The 18,632-nt window shown below is 43.4% G+C and overlaps 1 protein-coding gene across 1 annotated transcript in view; it reads right to left on the reverse strand.

Annotated features, from left to right (window-relative positions):
• The window catches only part of LOC124775865, a 748,131-nt gene that overhangs the window by 249,081 nt on the left and 480,418 nt on the right, over nucleotides 1–18,632 (reverse strand). The gene's annotated exons all lie outside the window — the stretch shown is intronic.

Consider the following 18,632-nt stretch of genomic DNA (forward strand, 5'->3'; position numbering starts at 1 on the left):
AAATGCACACTATTTTTGTAAAAATAGTTTTCATTCTGCATGTGTGGAAGTTTTGCAGTGTGTAGATACATCCTTCCCACTTGTTTTCAAACTTAGTTCAACCTGTTCCCGTGAGTGGCGCCGTCACAGCACGTCTTCAAGATGGCTACTACACTTGACGTTCGTCAAAAGCAACGTGCTGTCATAGAATTCCTGTGCTGTGAAAACGAGACAGTGGGAAACATCCACAAGAGGTTGAAAAAGGTGTATGGAGATGCTGCTGTCGATCGCAGTACAGTTAGTCGGTGGGCAAGCAGGTTACGTGATGAAAGCGGGCACGGCAGTATTGAGGATTGTCCTCTCAGCGGCAGGCCTCGTACTGCACACACTCCAGACAATGTGCAAAGAGTTAACGAATTGGTGACTGCTGGCAGACGCATCACAGTGAACGAATTGTCATGCTACGTTGGGATAGGGGAAGGAACTGTTTGCAGAATACTGAAAGTGTTGGTGTTAAAAAAAGTTTGTGCCAGGTGGGTTCTCAAGATGTTGACAGTGGCTCATAAAGAAACAAGAAAAACAGTATGCAGGGAACTTTTGGAACAGTACAAGAACGGTGGAGATGAATTTTTTGGAAGAATTGTGCCTGGTGATGAAACATGGCTCCATCATTTTTCACCGGAGATGAAGAGGCAATCAGTGGAGTGGCATCATGCAAATTCACCCAAGGAAAAAAAAATTGAAAACCACACGTTGTGATGGAAAAGTTATGGCTACAGTGTTTTTAGACTCCGAAGGAGTCTTGTTTGTGGACATCACGCTAAGTGGAAGCACCATAAATTCTGATGCATATGTGACGACACTGAAGAAACTTCAAGCTCAACTGAGTCGTGTTCAACCATATCGGCAAAAGCAGGATGTTTGGCTGTTACACGACAATGCACGGCCACATTCCAGTCAAAAAACCGTGGAAGCGATCACAAAACTCGGATGGACAACACTGAAACACCCGCCTTACAGTCCTGACCTGGCTCCATGTGACTATCATCTCTTTGGGAAACTGAAAGACTCTCTTCATGCAACAAGGTTTGAAGATGATAACGCCCTCGTACACGCTACAAAACAGTGGCTCCAGCAGGTTGCTGCAGAATTTTACCATGCGGGTATACAGGCGCTGGTTCCAAGATGGCGTAAGTCAGTTGAGAGGGATGGAAATTATGTGGAGAAATGAAAATTTTGTTCCTAAAAGATGTATCTACACACTGTAAAACTTTCAAACATGTGGAATAAAAGATGGATTTAAAAAAAAATAGTGTGCATTTCTTTTGGAGTGACCCTCGTACATAACACACGTAGTGCTAGTTGTAAGTCGGTGTATTTCCTAAGGAAAATGCAGTCATTACTGATAGTACGGGATCATGAGATTGAAATTCAGGAAGAAAGGATGTCTGTGACAAAACTGACTGTGAAAATAGCTGTTCTATGTCATAGGCAGAATTTCTGGATATGGTGAATGGAATAAATGGTGTACTGAACAAGGGACATGGAGTGACAGTAAATACAATAAAGACACAAGGATTGAGCATCAGCAAGATAGAGATTAGCGTCTAACTTAGCATCTAGCATCTAAATTGGGGACCAAGTAGCGTACGAAGTGTTGGATTTCTGACACCTTGAAAGAGAAATAAGGCTTGGCGGGCGAAACAAGGAGAACATAAGAAGCAGAGTATCAAAAGCAAAGAGAGTATTTCTCTGCTAATAATGTCTGCTAAGTTCAAACATAGGACATAATTTAGGGAAGAATTTTCTCAGAATGCATGTTTGAATCGCAGTATTGTTGTTTGGGAGTGAGCGGTGGAATAGGAAAAATGAAGAGAATTTATGAGTTTGAGATGGTGTGTTACAGAACGACGTTGAAAATCAAGTGAACAAAACACGACATAAGAAACGGATAGGTTCTTCGCAGAAGCGGTGAACACAGAAATACATTGGAAAGGATCATGAATGAGAACGGACGAGCTGAATGACAGATGGTAAGACACCAGACTATAACATCCATAAGAACTGGGTCGAAGTGCTACTCTGAGAAATCGAGAGCACAGCAGAGGACACTGTGAATGCATCAAACAAGTCAGAACGGTGATATCCTCCAGAAATACAAAATAAAATAAAAGAATGAAGAACCTAATTAACTTTACATCCATCCACAAAGTACATTGCTAATTGTATTTGTAAGATTGATACTATGATGTTACTTATCAGAAGTTCAATGGTAATTGTTAATATATGAACAGGAATGAGTGAATTTATTTAGAGTTCTAGAACACATTTTATCTTTCCAAGCCGAAATGGACGTTGAAACTATAATAGCAATTACGCTCAGATAGAATACACGAAAAAAGAGTGAAGGAACACTAAATTCTAAAAAGTCAATGGCGTTCTTACTCTACATCACATGTGCGGGGTGTGAACTCGAAACGAAAAGATAAACTGGGGGAAGTTTCTGACAGAGGAACTGAGAATTTCGAGATCAGTTGGGTGTACACAAGGCTGATGAAAATTGTTAGTGTATTAAAGGCCTATTAATGTAAACTTGTATTTCTTTCATCAAGAGTACAACAATAAATCATACTATTAACTTCAATTACTTCTAGACATTTAGTCCTATAGCGAGGTTTGAGCCGATGAGAGCTCTTTTGAATGTTGTAGCTTGATGTAATGACTCGATTTATCAACCATAGGCTGCAAATGTTGCCGAAGGAATTTGATATTATTTAAATTGCACGATGCGACTCACCTGCTCATCATAAAATGTCGATAACATTATGAGCTGAGATTATAGATTCAGACAAAATTCCATTACATTTTCGCAACTACTTTAATGTTAAAAGTATTATATTGAATTATGGACTAACCGGGCGAACTACATCTACATCTACATGGACGCGCTGCAAATCAGACTTAATTGCCGGGAAGAGGATTCATCCAACCACCTTCACAATAATTCTCTTTTATTCCACTCTCGAACAGCGCCCGGGAGAGACGAACACCTGTTATCGTTTCGCGCGAGCTCTGATTTCCCGTATTTTATTATGTTGATCGTTTCTCCCCATGTGGATCGGCATAAAAAAAAAATATGATCGCATTCGGAGGAGAAAGTAGGTGGCTGAAATTTCGTGAAAAGCTCCAGCTGCAACGGGAACCGCGTTTGTTTTAATGACGTCCAACCCAAATCCAGTACCATGTATATAGGAACGGAAGGTTCCAAATGATTGGAAAAGAGCACAGGTAGTCCCAGTGTTCAAGAAGGATCGTCGAGCAGATGCGCAAGACTATAGACCTACATCTCTGACGTCGATCTGTTGTAGAATTTTAGAACATGTTCTCTTGCTCGCGTATCATGTCGTTTCTGGAAACCCACAATCTACTCTGTAGGAATCAACATGGATTCCGGAAACAGCGATCGTGTGAGACCCAACTCGCTTTATTTGTTCATGAGACCCAGAAAATATGAGATACAGGCTCCCAGGTAGATGCTATTTTCCTTGACTTCCGGAATACGTTCGATACAGTTCCGCACTGTCGCCTGATAAACAAAGTAAGAGGCTACGGTATATCAGACCAGCTGTGTGGCTGGATTGAAGAGTTTTTAGCAAACAGAACACAGCATGATATTCTCAATGAAGAGACGTCTACAGACGTTAAGGTAACCTCTGGCGTGCCACAGGGGAGTGTTAAGGGACCATTGATTTTCACAATATATATAAATGACGTAGTAGATAGTGTCGGAAGTTCCATGCGGCTTTTCGCGGTTCAAAATGGTTCAAATGGCTCTGAGCACTATGGGACTTAACATCTATGGTCATCAGTCCCCTAGAACTTAAAACTACTTAAACCTAACTAACCTAAGGACAGCACACAACACCCAGTGCTTTTCGCGGATGATGCTGTAGTATACAGAGAAGTTGCAGCATTAGAAAATTGTAGCGAAATGCAGGAAGATCTGCAGCGGATAGGCACTTGGTGCAGGAAGTGGCAACTGACCCTTCACATAGACAAATGTAATGTATTGCGAATACATTGAAAGAAGGATCCTTTATTGTATGATTATATGATAGCGTAACAAACACTGGTAGCAGTTACTTCTGTAAAATATCTGGGAGTATGCGTGCGGAACGATTTGAAGTGGAATGATCATATAAAATTAATTGTTGTTAGGGCGGGTACAAGGTTGAGATTCATTGGGAGAGTCCTTAGAAAATGTAGTCCATCAACAAAGGTGGTGGCTTACAAAACACTCGTTCGATCTATACTTGAGTATTGCACATCAGTGTGGGATCCGTACCAGATCGGGTTAACGGAGGAGATGGAAAAGATCCGAAGAAGAGCGGCGCGTTTCGTCACAGGGTTATTTGATAAGTGTGATAGCTTTACGGAGATGTTTAGCAAACTCAAGTGGCAGACTCTGCAAGAGAGGCGCTCTGCATCGCGGTGTAGCTTGCTGTCCAGGTTTCGAGAGGGTGCGTTTCTAGATGAGGTATCGATAATATTGCTTCCCCCTACTTATACCTCACGAGGAGATCAAGAATGTAAAATTAGAGAGATTCGAGGGCGCACGGAGGCTTTCCGGCAGTCGTTCCTCCCGCGAACCATACGCGACTGGAACAGGAAATGGAGGTAATGACAGTGGCACGCAAAGAGCCCTCCGCCACACACCGTTGGGTGGCTTGCGGAGTATGAATGTAGATGTAGATTTAGTATACAATATAACAGCATGTACGAAGTCACATAATTTCTAAAAGTGGATTTTAGAAGGATGTAAGCAACTGCCCGCGAAAAACGCCACAACTTTGGTGGAAGTTGTTTGTTTGGCAAAATACATAAAATGATGTGGCCTTTGTTAACGATTACGTTTGAATCACTCACGTGACTACTGCCACCTGTTTGGGTGTGTGTGTTGCTTTTCGCGACTGAGCAACAGAGCACAACGCTCACAGAAAGCCTTACTGCCTCCGCAAGGCCAGGACGGCGGTTGCACTCCATCTGCACCGGAGAACAAAGCTGGCCGCCAAAGCACCACGGCCGGCGGCGGGTCGACAAGTTACCAACAAGCAAATCCTCTGGCTGTGTCTGTGAGCTGTGATCCCGCGGACAAAGGAGGCAGCCCGGCTGCGTCCCGTCCGCTCAGAAACCGCCGGCTGTCCGCTTCGCATTGTGCCGACGGGCGATTGTAAAGGTGGCTTCGGCCAACAGCTGGCCTTGCAACGACACGGAGAAACGTAACAAATGAAATACTCTTCTCCTAAAAAGCTATTGAAAGTGTGACGTAGTATCTGAACATTAGCGGCGATTTCGTATCAATGAATTAAACGTAAGAGTTTGCCATACGAAGTTAACTAAATCTTCTTGTTGTCACAGAATGACACGAGAGAAATATCGAGTATTTAAAAAACAGCAGTCACAAATTCCTACAGGGGGTTGAAATGGCCCCTTTCCAGATGTTTTAATAAAATAAGCTAATTCGTTAACTTTTATGCACTGGCTTAGCATATCGACCAAGATTTTGTGCATTTACAGTTACAGTGAAAAAATAAAATGCTAGTCCTCTTTGGATCAGTCTTCAGGGTGATTCTCGATGACCTCGGGCTGATAGCAACGAGAAAACTAGCAACTAATCTCTTTCAGAAATCACTGAGATACGAAGATGAAAACTTACTGATAACAGCATTTTGTGCTTCAGCCATCCACTTTATCCTATTTCAAGACACTTCCAAACACCTTCCAATAACGAAACAACTGCCTAGCAAAGAGCATGTAACCACAACACTATATACCATATGTTACTAGACACGAAGTACGACTGAGACACTTTCTGCACAAAGAGCTAGTATTTATAATAAATTTTATTGTTCTACGGCCTTCTGGAATAATGCTATCAAATTAATATACATATTGCATATCCAGTACGTACAAAAAGTGAAAATGAATGAATAAAGTGCAGTTTTGGTTCTCAAAATTCTGAAAATCGTACTTAAGATGGTAAAAAGTTTAAATAACTCCACAACAACAACAAAAGAAGTGTCCAAAATTGTATGCGTTTTATAAAACTGCCATCTTTACTCATATGACAAAATTTTGTGTGAAGTTCCATACGCTTTTGGAACTAGGTGATGGACTATTAATCAGTGAATAATACAATACTGCTGAATACACCATAAAACAGATTTGTAAATTCCTAAGTACATGTGCTTTATTTGAAACTAATAATTATTAAATCGCATTTAAATTGCATGTTTTTGTCATGCTAATGTTCTTTAAAGTTATTTTTGCAACCTGTTTTAGTGTATAATTAGTGGGTGGTTATTACCTTCGGATTCCATGTTCGGTTGTCTAACTTTATAAACACAATTTAAATTTAATTAATTCAACAATTTAGGTTAATGGATTGAGTACCCCATTTGAAATCTGGATCACAACTGGTATCGTAGCTTCATTAGATCAATTTCCCCTGGTTATGGTCTGTTATAACGCACAATTGGTGAAAAGTAAGAGAAAAGCACCTTTATGTCCGGAAATTAACACTTGTTGAGATATGGGCCACTCCACTTATAATGATTAGTATTCGAAGGTATGGGCCGTAAATTACCACAAAACGTAGGCTTACGTGTGGACAGACGAAAACAGTCGAGAAATCATGGAGGTGACGCGTCAGGATCGCTTCACTATCAGTATATCTACAGGAATTGTTGATGACAGGCCATGTATTTTACCATACAGACTGACATGTGCTTTGTTTCGTCGAATTTTACACCATGAAGTATCTGCGCTATTGGGGAACGTTACTCTTGTAGAAAGTAAACGACTGTGGATTATGAATAGGACACCAACCCTTTTTCTACGGATCGTGTGAGAGTGCATCACAGCAACGTATCTCGGGCACCGGAATGGTCGACGAGGTTCATTAAATTGGCCTCCCCGTTCACCAGACCTGAATCAATTTAATCTCTGGCTGTGAGAAATTGGTATATGCCCAACATTATAAGAGCGTGTGTTCAGTGCATGTGGCGCAGTCCGAATGAAATCAAGTGTGTCTGAAATAGTGCGTGATTCACTGCGAAGGAAGACTGAAGGACGTCAGGATGCGTGGTATGCATGCAGCACTGCCTACTTCTACATAACAGACAGCTGGGAATGATAGGACGGGATGGCGCATATCTCAACAGGCATTGGTTTCCAGACATAAGACTGTAGGAACTTCTAGTTTGGCCAGTAACTCACCTTCCCCATAGCAATACATGATACTTTTCTTTAAAAACTCTTTGTAAGTCACCCTACATGAGGGCACTATGTTAGTTAGATGGTGTACATTGGTAACACACATTCATGTGGCTGTCCACCGTTGAGTTATGCTTTGGCGGGAATTAGTGTGTGTGTGTGTGTGTGTGTGTGTGTGTGTGTGTGTGTGAGAGAGAGAGAGAGAGAGAGAGAGAGAGAGAGAGAGAGAGAGATTGTTGGTTATTTGCGATTAGAGCAGAAAAATGATTCGAAGGTGAATGTCTCATAAACTTGGTTGAAACGAAAGGTATAAATCGTACAAAACATGCATATTTAACAAAAGGTAATATACACTACTGGCCAATAAAATTGCTACTCCACGACGTGCTACAGACCCGAAATTTAACCGACGGGAAGAAGATGCTGTGATATGCAAATGATTAGCTCTTCAGAGCATTCACACGAGGTTGGCGCCGGTGGCGACACCTACAACGTGCTGACTTGAGGAAAGTTTCCAACCGATTTCTCATACAAAAACAGCAGCTGAACGGCGTTGCCTGGTGAAACATTGTTGTGATGCCTCTGTAAGGAGGAGAAATGCGTACCATCACGTTTCCGACTTTGATAAAGGTCGAATTGTAGCCTAGCGCGATTGCGGTTTATCGTATCGCGACATTGGTGCTCGCGTTGGTCGAGATCCAATGACTGTTAGCAGAATATGGAAACGGTTGGTTCAGCAGGGTAATACGGAACGCCGTGCTGGATCCCAACGGCCTCGTATCACTAGCAATCGAGATGACAGCCATCTTATCCACATGGCTGTAACGGATCGTGCAGCCACGTCTCGATCCCTGAGTCAACAGATGGGGACGTTTGCAAGACAACAACCATCTGCACGAACAGTTCGACGACGTTTGCAGCAACATGGACTATCAGTTCGGAGACCATGGCTGCGATTACCCTTGACGCTGCATCACAGACAGGAGCGCCTGCGATGGTGTACTCAACGACGAACCAGGGTGCACGAATGGCAAAACGTCATTTTTTCGGATGAATCCAGGTTGTGTTTACAGCATCATGATGGTCGCATCCGTTTTTGGCGACCTCGCGGTGAACGCACATTGGAAGTGTATATTCGTCATCGCCATACTGGCGTATCACCCGGCTTGATGGTATGGGGTGCCATTGGTTACACGTCTCGGTCACCTCCTGTTCGCATTGACGGCACTTTGAACAGTGGACGTTACATTTCAGAAGTGTTACGACCCGTGGCTCTACCCTTCATTCGACCCCTGCGAAGCCCCACATTTCAGCAGGATAATGCACGGCCACATGTTGCAGGTCCTGTACGGGCCTTTCTGGATACAAAAAATGTTCGACTGCTGCCCTGGGCAGCATATTCTCCAGATCTCTCACCAATTGAAAACTTCTGGTCAAAGGTGGCCGAGCAACTGGCTCGTCACAATACGCCAGTCACTACTCTTGATGAACTGTGGTATCGTGTTGAAGCTGCATGGGCAGGTGTACCTGTACTCGCCATCCAATCTCTTTTTGCCTCAATGCCCAGGCGTATCAAGACCGATATTACGGCCAGAGGTGGTTGTTCTGGATACTGATTTCTCAGGATCTATACACCCAAATTGCGTGAAAATGTAATTACAAGTCAGTTCTAGTATAATATATTTGTGCAATGAATACCCGTTTATCATCTGCATTTCTTCTTGGTGTAGTAATTTTAATGGCCAGTAGTGCATTTAAAGAATACAAATTACGAGAAAAGTCAAACTTAAATGTGAGATAACTCAAATAAGCACATAAATTAACCTCTTTAATTGTTACTACCCTTAAATAATAAGATAAAGAATAATTTACAGATAACAGAAAAAAAAACTGGTAGAAGCAAACCTCAAACTTTTTATTTCTACTCACTGAACTTTAATTTCCTGTCTTTCACAGCTGCTCGTTGTTCAAATGGAATATCATCAGGCATAGGTTACAAACCAGATTTTCTTTGGATGTCAAATCAAACATCTTTCAGCCATATAGTTTCCAAACTTATTTTATTTGTCTACCAGTTTCGGCGATGTACTACGCCATCTTCTGTCCCCTGACCGAGGTGCAGGATGATTCCGCCTCGGTTCTGGTAAAAACAGGGGCCTGCTCTCTTCAATCATCCAAGACAATTGAAGAGATCGCTATAGCAGCAGAGATCTACTAATACCAGTATTGCCGGCCCCTGTTTTGACCTGAACCGATGCGCAATCTTCCTACACGTCGGTCAGGGGACTGAAGATGGCGTAGAAAGTCGCCGAAATTGGTAGCAAATAAAATAAGTTTGGAAAGTAGACGGCTGAAAGGCGTTTGATTTAGGATCCTGTATCGAATAGCCAAGTCCCGCAACCATCTCTGACAGATGGACATACAGAGACAGATTTACTCTTTCCTCAACTACTATTTCTCTTTCACGTAATACCGAGCGAGGTGGCGCAGTGGTCATCACACTGGACTCGCATTGGGGAGAACGACGCTTCAATCACGCGTCCGGCCATCCTGATTTAGATTTTCCGTGATTTCTCTAAATGGTGTCAGGCAAATGCCGGGATGGTTCCTTTGAAAGGGCACGGCCGACGTCCTTCCCCATCCTTCCCTACTCCGATGAGACCGATGACCTCGCTATTTGGTCTCTTCCACCAAATCAACCAATCTTTCACGTCCTTTGACTTTTCTAACTGTGATCTAGTTTCTGTACAATATGTAAATGACCTTTCGCCAACTGTAATTTATTACTGCTACATTCAGAATTTCAAATCCAATCAATCCTGACCAAATCTTTCTAAATATAGCAATGAAGTACACGAACGCTCGCTTTTCTTCAACCTGCCTTTTAAGATAAGTCGTAGGCTCTGTATTGCCTCGTGTGTTCCTACAATTCTCCGAAACCGAAACTGATCTTCCCCAACGTCATGCTTCTGTTTCGGCGTTCTGGAGAAATGTAGGAACACACGAGGCAATACAGAGCCTATGACATATCTTAAAAGACAGGTTGATGAAAAGCGAGCAGAGGTGTACGGCATTTCTTTATTTAGAAATATTTGGACAGTGTTGACTGGGATTTGAGCTTCTCAATGTAGCAATAATAAATTACAGAGGGCGAAAGGTCGTTTACATCTTGTACAGAAATCAGACTACAGTTAGAGGATTCAAAAGACATGAAATAGAATCAGCACTTGAGAAGAGAGTGAATCTGGTTTGTAACCTAAACTTGCTTCTATTCCATATGATCACCGAGCAGCTGTGAAGAAAAGGGAATTAAAGGTCAGGGAGTAGAAACAAAAAGTTTGCAGTTTGTTGATGACACTGTAATTCAGTCAGAGACGGTAAATGATTTGAAAGAGCATCTGAGCGCAAAGAATAATTTCTTGAAAGGAGTTTATAAGGCTGGCATCAACAAAAGTAAAACAAGGGCAATGGAATACAATCAGATTAAGTTAAGCGATGCAGAGGGCTTTATGTTAGGAAATGAAATACCGAAAGCAGTAGATGAGGTTTGTTATTTGGCAGCAATCTGATTGACTATGGCTGAAGTAGAGATACAAAATGCAGACTGGCAATAGTAGGATAAGTATTTCTGAAAAAGAACAACCTTTTAATCCTGATTGTGTATTTCAGCCTCAGGTAGTATTTTCTGAAGAGATTCTCTCTCTCTTTTTTACACTTCAGACCAGACAAGGACAGACGCTTTTAAAAGTGGTGCTACACGTGACTATAGAAGATCAGATTGACCATGCACTTAGCTGATTTGTGGAGTAAAGTAATTTACAAATGGCTCTGAGCACTATGGGACTTAACATCTGAGGTAGTCAGTCCCCTAGAACTTATAACTACTGAAACCTAACTAACCTAACGACATCACACACATCCATTCCCGAGGCAGGATTCGAACCTGCGACCGTAGCGGTCACGCAGTTCCATACTGAAGCGCCTACAACTGCTCGACCACACCGGCTGGCCAGTAATTTACAGCATAATTTGATTAGAGAAAGGGGGCCATTCGATAGTTAGTTTCGATATGGAGGGAAGTGTGGTGGGCAAAAATTTGTAAAAGGAGATCAATGCTTGAATACAGTAAGCAGGTTGAAATGAGAGCAGTTTGCAATAGTTACGAAAAGGTGTAAATGCTTTCAGTGGTGGTGGTGGTGGTGGTGGTTGTTAGTGTTTAACGTCCCGTCGACAACGAGGTCATTAGAGACGGAGCGCAAGCTCGGGTTAGGGAAGGATTGGGAAGGAAATCGGCCGTGCCCTTTCAAAGGAACCATCCCGGCATTTGCCTGAAACGATTTAGGGAAATCACGGAAAACCTAAATCAGGATGGCCGGAGACGGGAATTGCTTTCAGTGGATAGACTAACGTGGAGCACTGCATAAAAGCAATCTTCGGACTGAAGACTGCAGGCACACAATGTGAAAGTGGTCACAGACACCATGAAGGACTTCATTGTGAAATGCAGGGTGAACAGGCAGATTTAGACGTAGACTAAGCACCAGGAAATTAATTACTTGTTTATATGAATCATTACCAGATGGTCATGGGTTTTTGCAACTATATGAAGTACAGATGGGACATGAGAAAGAAATACTACAATGATTGTGGCACTCTGCAGGCTACTAGCCGCATTGACAAAGATAAGTGGAAAAAAGCCTATCGCTTGCTGTAAGGAATCCAGGCATCTATGATGAGTAGTTCGTTAGACAGGGAGCAGAAACTTCTTCCGGACCCCAACGTCTTTGCCTGAAGCTTACTGAATATGTTGCTATGCAACAGGAACGGCAGATCATCGTAGCATTAATGCTCTGGATATATAGTGCAATAAAAGATTACTTCGAATACCTTGGACAGCACATCGAACTAACGAATCGATCCTGAGGCAGCTGGGCATCAGAACAAGACAGTCGACTTTTGTAAATCAAAATTAGTTGACAATTTTGGTCAGAGAGAGGAAGCACACCATTACAGTGGATATACCAAATTAAGAACTTGACCGGGATGGGCTTGCAGTAAGCAGACATGCCCAAGACAGGTCGTCAGGGAGTTTAGCACGTGACGCCAGTACACCCTTGCGTATTGTTACACCAAAGGGAGAGATATAGGTATGTACGAAATTTTTAAAGTAAACTTGTAATTTAATTTTTTCTTATAAGCTCACAATAACGGAAGTAGCGAACCCCAATAACAACAGTGTTTAGCCATTACAAGTACACTTAACGGCCGCCTGGGTGGCCGAGCGGTTCTAGGCCCTACAGTCTGGAACCGTGCGACCGCTACGGTCGCAGGTTCGAATCCTGCCTCGTGCATGGATGTGTGTGATGTCTTTAGGTTAGTTAGGTTTAAGTAGTTCTATGTTCTAGGGGACTGATGACTTCAGAAGTTAAGTCCTATAGCGCTTAGAGCCATTTGAACCATACACTTGAGAGTTGACAGAAGCCCCCTCTCATATTGCTATCTTACTCTGAGTAATTCGATTTTCCTCTCTAATTGCATGCGGTGAAAAGTTGCTATTCCTTCACACGCGGACTTCCCACGCAGCTTCTCTCGTCACCTGGGTGGTCTGGTGGCAGGCGAGTTACGCTGAGCTTGAACGGGTTAAGTCGACGGGTGTGAGGGAGTCGAGTGGATGCTTTACAGAAGCCGACATTGTCATAAGAGCGGGAGCGACACGCCCAGATGCGCCAGATGGGGCGGCTGGGCTAGAGATTCCGTTACTTCGCAGAAACTTTGTGAAAACCGTTTCTGGCGGGCTACCAGCGAAGCGTGGGAATGACTTGTGTTTCCAGGCAGTCTTGGCGGACAAATTCCCGCGTTTTCTGCAAAATCGTAACTGTGATTGGCTTGCTCAGGGCATAGCTCCGTGACGTAGCAAAATCGGCGCAGAAATTGGCGCCAAAAATCTCCATTGGTGGAATAGTAGTGCTTCGGCAGTAGAGTGGAATTTTCCGCCGGTTTTCGAGTTGCTGATTGGAACGTTTAACCACGGCCACTGTCGTGGGGGCGGGAATGTTCTGTGGTCGGCTTGTACGGGTACTCTTGAGAGAGTCGGCTCTCGCCTTTCGGTCGGAGTTGGTTACAAGATTGAGCTCTCGCTGCTCTGGACAGCCTGCCTTCCGTTGGCTGTCTAATATACTTTTATTTGATTGTAACTGTTTAACGAAGTTGCTGAAGTTTCGACTTCAACGTAACTTTCCGAGTACAGTTGGCAATTGAGCGTTCTGCGTACAAGCGGCCTATGTTGTCTGTCTTGGACAGTTTTGGCTAAAGTTGACTGTATCGGAGTTACTGTGTGACTTCGCCTGTTAAAATAAATCACTGTACAGTGATTGTGTGGCGAGCCTTCTTCGTCTCCCTCAGAGGCGCATTTGTATTGATAGGAAGACTTTAGTCTGGAACAACCAGACCAGGACAATTTGTTTCGGGCTATACTCGCGACATTATCATCACCATGACGGGACGTCGAAGCAACCAGCAATCGTTTACGGTACGTCAGATAGTGTCCTTGCAATTAAGAAGACAGCTTGGTAATGTATGTCCGCAGCACCGGCAGATTAGGGAATTTGCACTGTGATAGAGCTCAGCAGAGCGGGCCTGTTCGTCTTTTCTAACTTTGTTCTGTCTTGGGTGTTCATTGTCTGAATTATCACTACCGTAACAGCAATTGATGTTGAGTTGGCTCGGTGTTTCTCTTAAGATTTGAGTTGTAAGGAATTGGTTCCACATACCACTTGGTCATAAATGTCACAATCTAGTTTATGGACAACTTCACCTTCACAGCATTTATTTGAGTACCCAATTTGATGTATTGTAAATGTATCGTGTGTTTTGCTTATTATTTTGAGTTTAGTCATAATAAATCAAATTGTTATTTTGGACAGAACTTTCATTCTGTTAATCGGTAGAGCAACCCTTTCATTTCTCACTACGTTAATGAAACTTCCCTTAATTTCTAACAAATTAAATTATTGCAGGTGCCAAACTGTTTTCTACTCCACTTGCAGGGTCGATTACAGTCAGTTCGCGTTTCTTCTTAATCCATGTGCAACAGCAAAAGTAGGAGTTAGAAAAGGGGGGGCTTAAAGCATCATTTCCATATGAAGGTTCGAGAAGAATTTAGTGTTAAATACACTGCTAGCCCTGGCACCTCGCACACTTAATGGAAGTCAGAGGACCATTCTGCAAAAAATTTCGTTAATAGCTAAGTCTGGACTACAAATTTTTCTACTACAGCTTAATATAGAATTTTTCTGCTGGTAATAATTTTTGACGTTATTTTCGAGGTCACTATGGAATAACAGTGATCTTAGTTAATATTTAAGTGAAAAGCATTCCAAATTGCCACCGAGTGTTACCCACCACTAAGTGTAGTTCGTGAGAGGTACCAGTCGGTCATACACAGCAACTCCGTACACCAGCTCCTCAAGTCATCTATAGAATTGGTCTGAGGATATTCCCATAGGCCGAACCGGTAACCGGAATAAGCAATAAAAATTCATTGCGATCTGCACTGCCTTTTATTAAAATAAAAATTTTCCTTGCGATTTTGTCATATGACAGCGCTAGTCGAAGAGAAGAGTGTAAGAAGAGGTAGCTCGAATCCCCGATAACAGAATCGAATGTTGTGGTAAGTTCGTACAACCCATCGACATTCCACAAACTGCATATACGGTACCTCACTGTCGAATGTACGAGCTGAGCATGATGAATCTTTCATATCTACCAAATGAGTTACCAAAACAACAGAAAATTATAAATACTTCATATTCGATTCAGTTCAAATTACAGGTTTAATCTGCCAATACAGTATCTGCTGACGTGCAGCGCATCGCTATAGAAAACACGAAATAATGAAAAAAATATTTTAACAAAATAAAAAAAAGGCAATTCAGCAATCGCCCGCCCGCTGACAGGGTGTAGGCTGAATGTACACACAGGCTGTTGTTCTGTGGATCGACACTGGTGAGCCGCGCTAATTCCAGCGCTATTCAGGCTCCGGGATTGTTCGCAGCCGATAACGCCGTGTCAACGAATCGAAAAGCTACGTCCAGCTCGGTTAGCTGATGTGTATGTGACTGCGCGCTCTGAAAGGGAGGGTGAGATAGTGGGTGTGGGATAGGGGCGAAGTTCGCGAGAGAGAGAGACAGAGAGAGACAGACAGAGAGAGAGAGAGAGAGAGAGGAGAGGAGCAGGAGGGAGGGGGGGAGAGGAGTGTCCGGGTTGGGGCAATGCAATCTCGCCGGCAATTACAACGAGCCAGGCCCGGCGGGTAGTTCGGTCCACCCAAATTAGGCGCCGCTTCTACCGCCGGCTGCGGGCCGGGAGGCTCCCGTAATGTGATAAAAGCAAGGCGACCAGCGATGAACTTGGCCAGCCCGTTTGCGATCGGCTGCCCGATTTGCCTCTACAGAGCGAAAAGACTTATTTGTGGCAGCCGTAGGACCCGAGGCGGAGATCCATTTCCCGAACTTTGCGGCTCGCCTCGCAGGGTCGAAAACAAGGGCGCCCGAGCAACTATCTCTAGACATTCCACGGAAATTACTAATTTCTAGGTACATTAAACGCGTTAAATGAGCGTTCGAAGTTACTGACATTTCAGAATTTCAAATAGGAAATCGTGCTCATTAATGAATGTCTGATAGATTATACGTAGCGAATATTATCCTAAAGGTGGCTGTGTATTCCGAAACCTTTCGTCATCGAAAAATGTTCAGTGTTTACATGCTATTGCCTTACAATACAGACTTATCTCTTTCTCTTTGCCACGTTACAATCGACTGTCTTCTTCCTTTTCCTGGTGCCTTCACCCCGTGTCGGCGTAGGGTAGGGATGGTTATTTTACGGATATGGCCTGTTTAATTTAAGGGGTGTCCGTATCCCCTTCCTGTCACCACACAGTCGTCCAACGGACATAATACTGGCGTTCCGACTGCCTGAGTGTAGAGATATTGCCGGAAAGTGTGGCCGAGCGGTTCTAGCATCAGTCTGGAACCGCGCGACCACCACGGTCGCAGGTTCGAATCCTGCCTCGGCCATGGATGTGTGTGATGGCCTTAGGTTAGTTAGGTTTAAGTAGTTCTAAGTTCTAGGGGACTGATGACCTCAGAAGTTAAGTCCCATAGTGCGCAGAGCCATTTGAACCATTTTGTAGAGCTATTCATATGAAAGTGAGCCAAAGTTTTCTAAATGATGGTAAGGTCACAGCGGATGGATCGAAACATTGATCGTACAGAAGAAATATGACGAGACCTAACAACCCACTATACTTTACCCTCAGAGGGAAAGGGCACGAAATCCTGCAGGCTTACATAGTTTTCTATATTATTTGTTGAAAACAGTCTTGGTTGCAATTTTAGTTTTTTTTATTTATCAACTACGCGTTTCACCTTATTCAGGCATCTTCAGACTGATCTTAACGAAGGCCATGTTGGCCTGATATACTAGACGATGCCCTTTAACTACACTGTCTAAAGGATCGTCCTAAGAAATACCAAATTAAGCTCAGCCTGAAGATTCCTATAAGGTGAAACGCGTAGTTAATAAACAAAAAAAAAAAAAAAAAAGCTAACTAAAATTGCAACCAAGACTGTTTTCAACTAATACTATTAAACACTGGTTTGCTGATTCATGCCACAGATGGATTGGAAGAATTTCTATAGTTTTCTATACGTTTGCAAATCGTGTAACTGGGCGAAATTTGGGTACCAGCCCGGCATTCATCAAATGGAATTTGGGAAACCGCCTAGAAATCACAGCCTGATGGGCTGGCACACCAACCCTCATCGTTAATCCGCCTTTCGGATTTGATTCAGGGCCTGTGCACCTCCTCGGCCCGAAAGCGGTACTTCAAGACGGTCGGCTACCCGTACGAGTTCCATGCTACAATCGACTATCACTGGATACAACGGTTCGTTACAATTAAACTGCACCTATTCACACAGTTCCACTGTGGGCTGTAATTATGGTACTACAGTTAAACTATTCTAATGCGTTAATGCGAAACCGATTTACGCTGAAAACACAGTTAGTTTCAATTTTGGCCACTGGGTGCACCTTTGCCACCGTGAATGCAAGAAACATTTATAGAATTGTTTACATATGTAATGGATTAAGAACAGGACGTGGGCAGAAAATGTGAGGTAGGCTAGACAGGCGTAATGTAACTGGTACACCTGCCTAATATTGTGTAGCGCCCCCGTGAGCACGCAGAAATGCTGCAACACGACGTGGCATGTACTCAACTAACCTCTGAACTAGGAATTGACACCATGAGTTCTGCAGGCTACCCATAAATCCATAAAAAAAGAGGGTGGAGATCTCATCTTAACAGCAAGTTGCAAGGTATCCCAGATATGCTCAACAGTGTTGATGTTTGGGGTGTTTGGTGGCCAGCGAAAGTGTTTAAACTCTGAAGAGTGTTCTTTTAGCCACTCTGTAGCAATTGTGGACGTGTGAGGTGTCGCAATTTCCTGTCGGAATTGCCCAAATCTGTCGGAATGCACAATGGAGATGAATGGATGAAGGTCAACAGACAGGTGCTTACATACATGTCACCTGTCGGAGTCGCATCTAGACGTATCACGGGTCTCATACCACTCCGAGTGCATAAGCCCCACACCATTACAGAGCCTTCAACAGCTTGAACAATACCCTGCTGACTTGCAGAGTTCATGGATTCGTGAGCTTGTCTCCATACCCGTACACGTTCATCCGCTCGATACAATTTGAAACGAGACTCGTCCGACCAGGCAACACGTTTCCAGTCGTCAGCAGTCCAATGTCGGTGTTGACGGGCCCAGGCGAGGCGTAAAGCTTTGTGTCGTGCAGTCATCAAGGGTACACGAGTCGGCCATCGATTCTGAAATCCCATATCGATGATGTTTCGTTGAATGGTTCGCATGCTAACACTTGTTGATGGCCCAGCACTGACATCTGCAGCGATTTGCGGAAGGGTTGCACTTTTGTCACGACGAACGATTCTCTTCAATCGTCGTCGTCCCGTTCTTGCAGGACCTTTTTCCGGCCGCAGTGATGTCGGAGATTTGATGTTTTACCCGATTCTTGATATTGACGATAGACTGGTGAAATGGTCTTACGGGAAAATCACCACTTCATCGTTACCTTGGAGATGCTGTGTCCATTCGCTCATGCGCCGACTATAACACAACGTTCAAACTCACTTGAACTTTATCATCTGCATTTGTAGCTGCATTAACCGACCTAACAACTGTGGCGGACACTATTCTTATATATGCACTGCCGGCCGCAGCACCGTATTCTGCCTGTATACATATCTCTCTATTTGAATACGCATGCCTATTCCAGCTATTTGACTC

Source organism: Schistocerca piceifrons, chromosome 2 (genome assembly GCF_021461385.2).
Source record: "Schistocerca piceifrons isolate TAMUIC-IGC-003096 chromosome 2, iqSchPice1.1, whole genome shotgun sequence".
NCBI lineage: Eukaryota > Metazoa > Arthropoda > Insecta > Orthoptera > Acrididae > Schistocerca > Schistocerca piceifrons.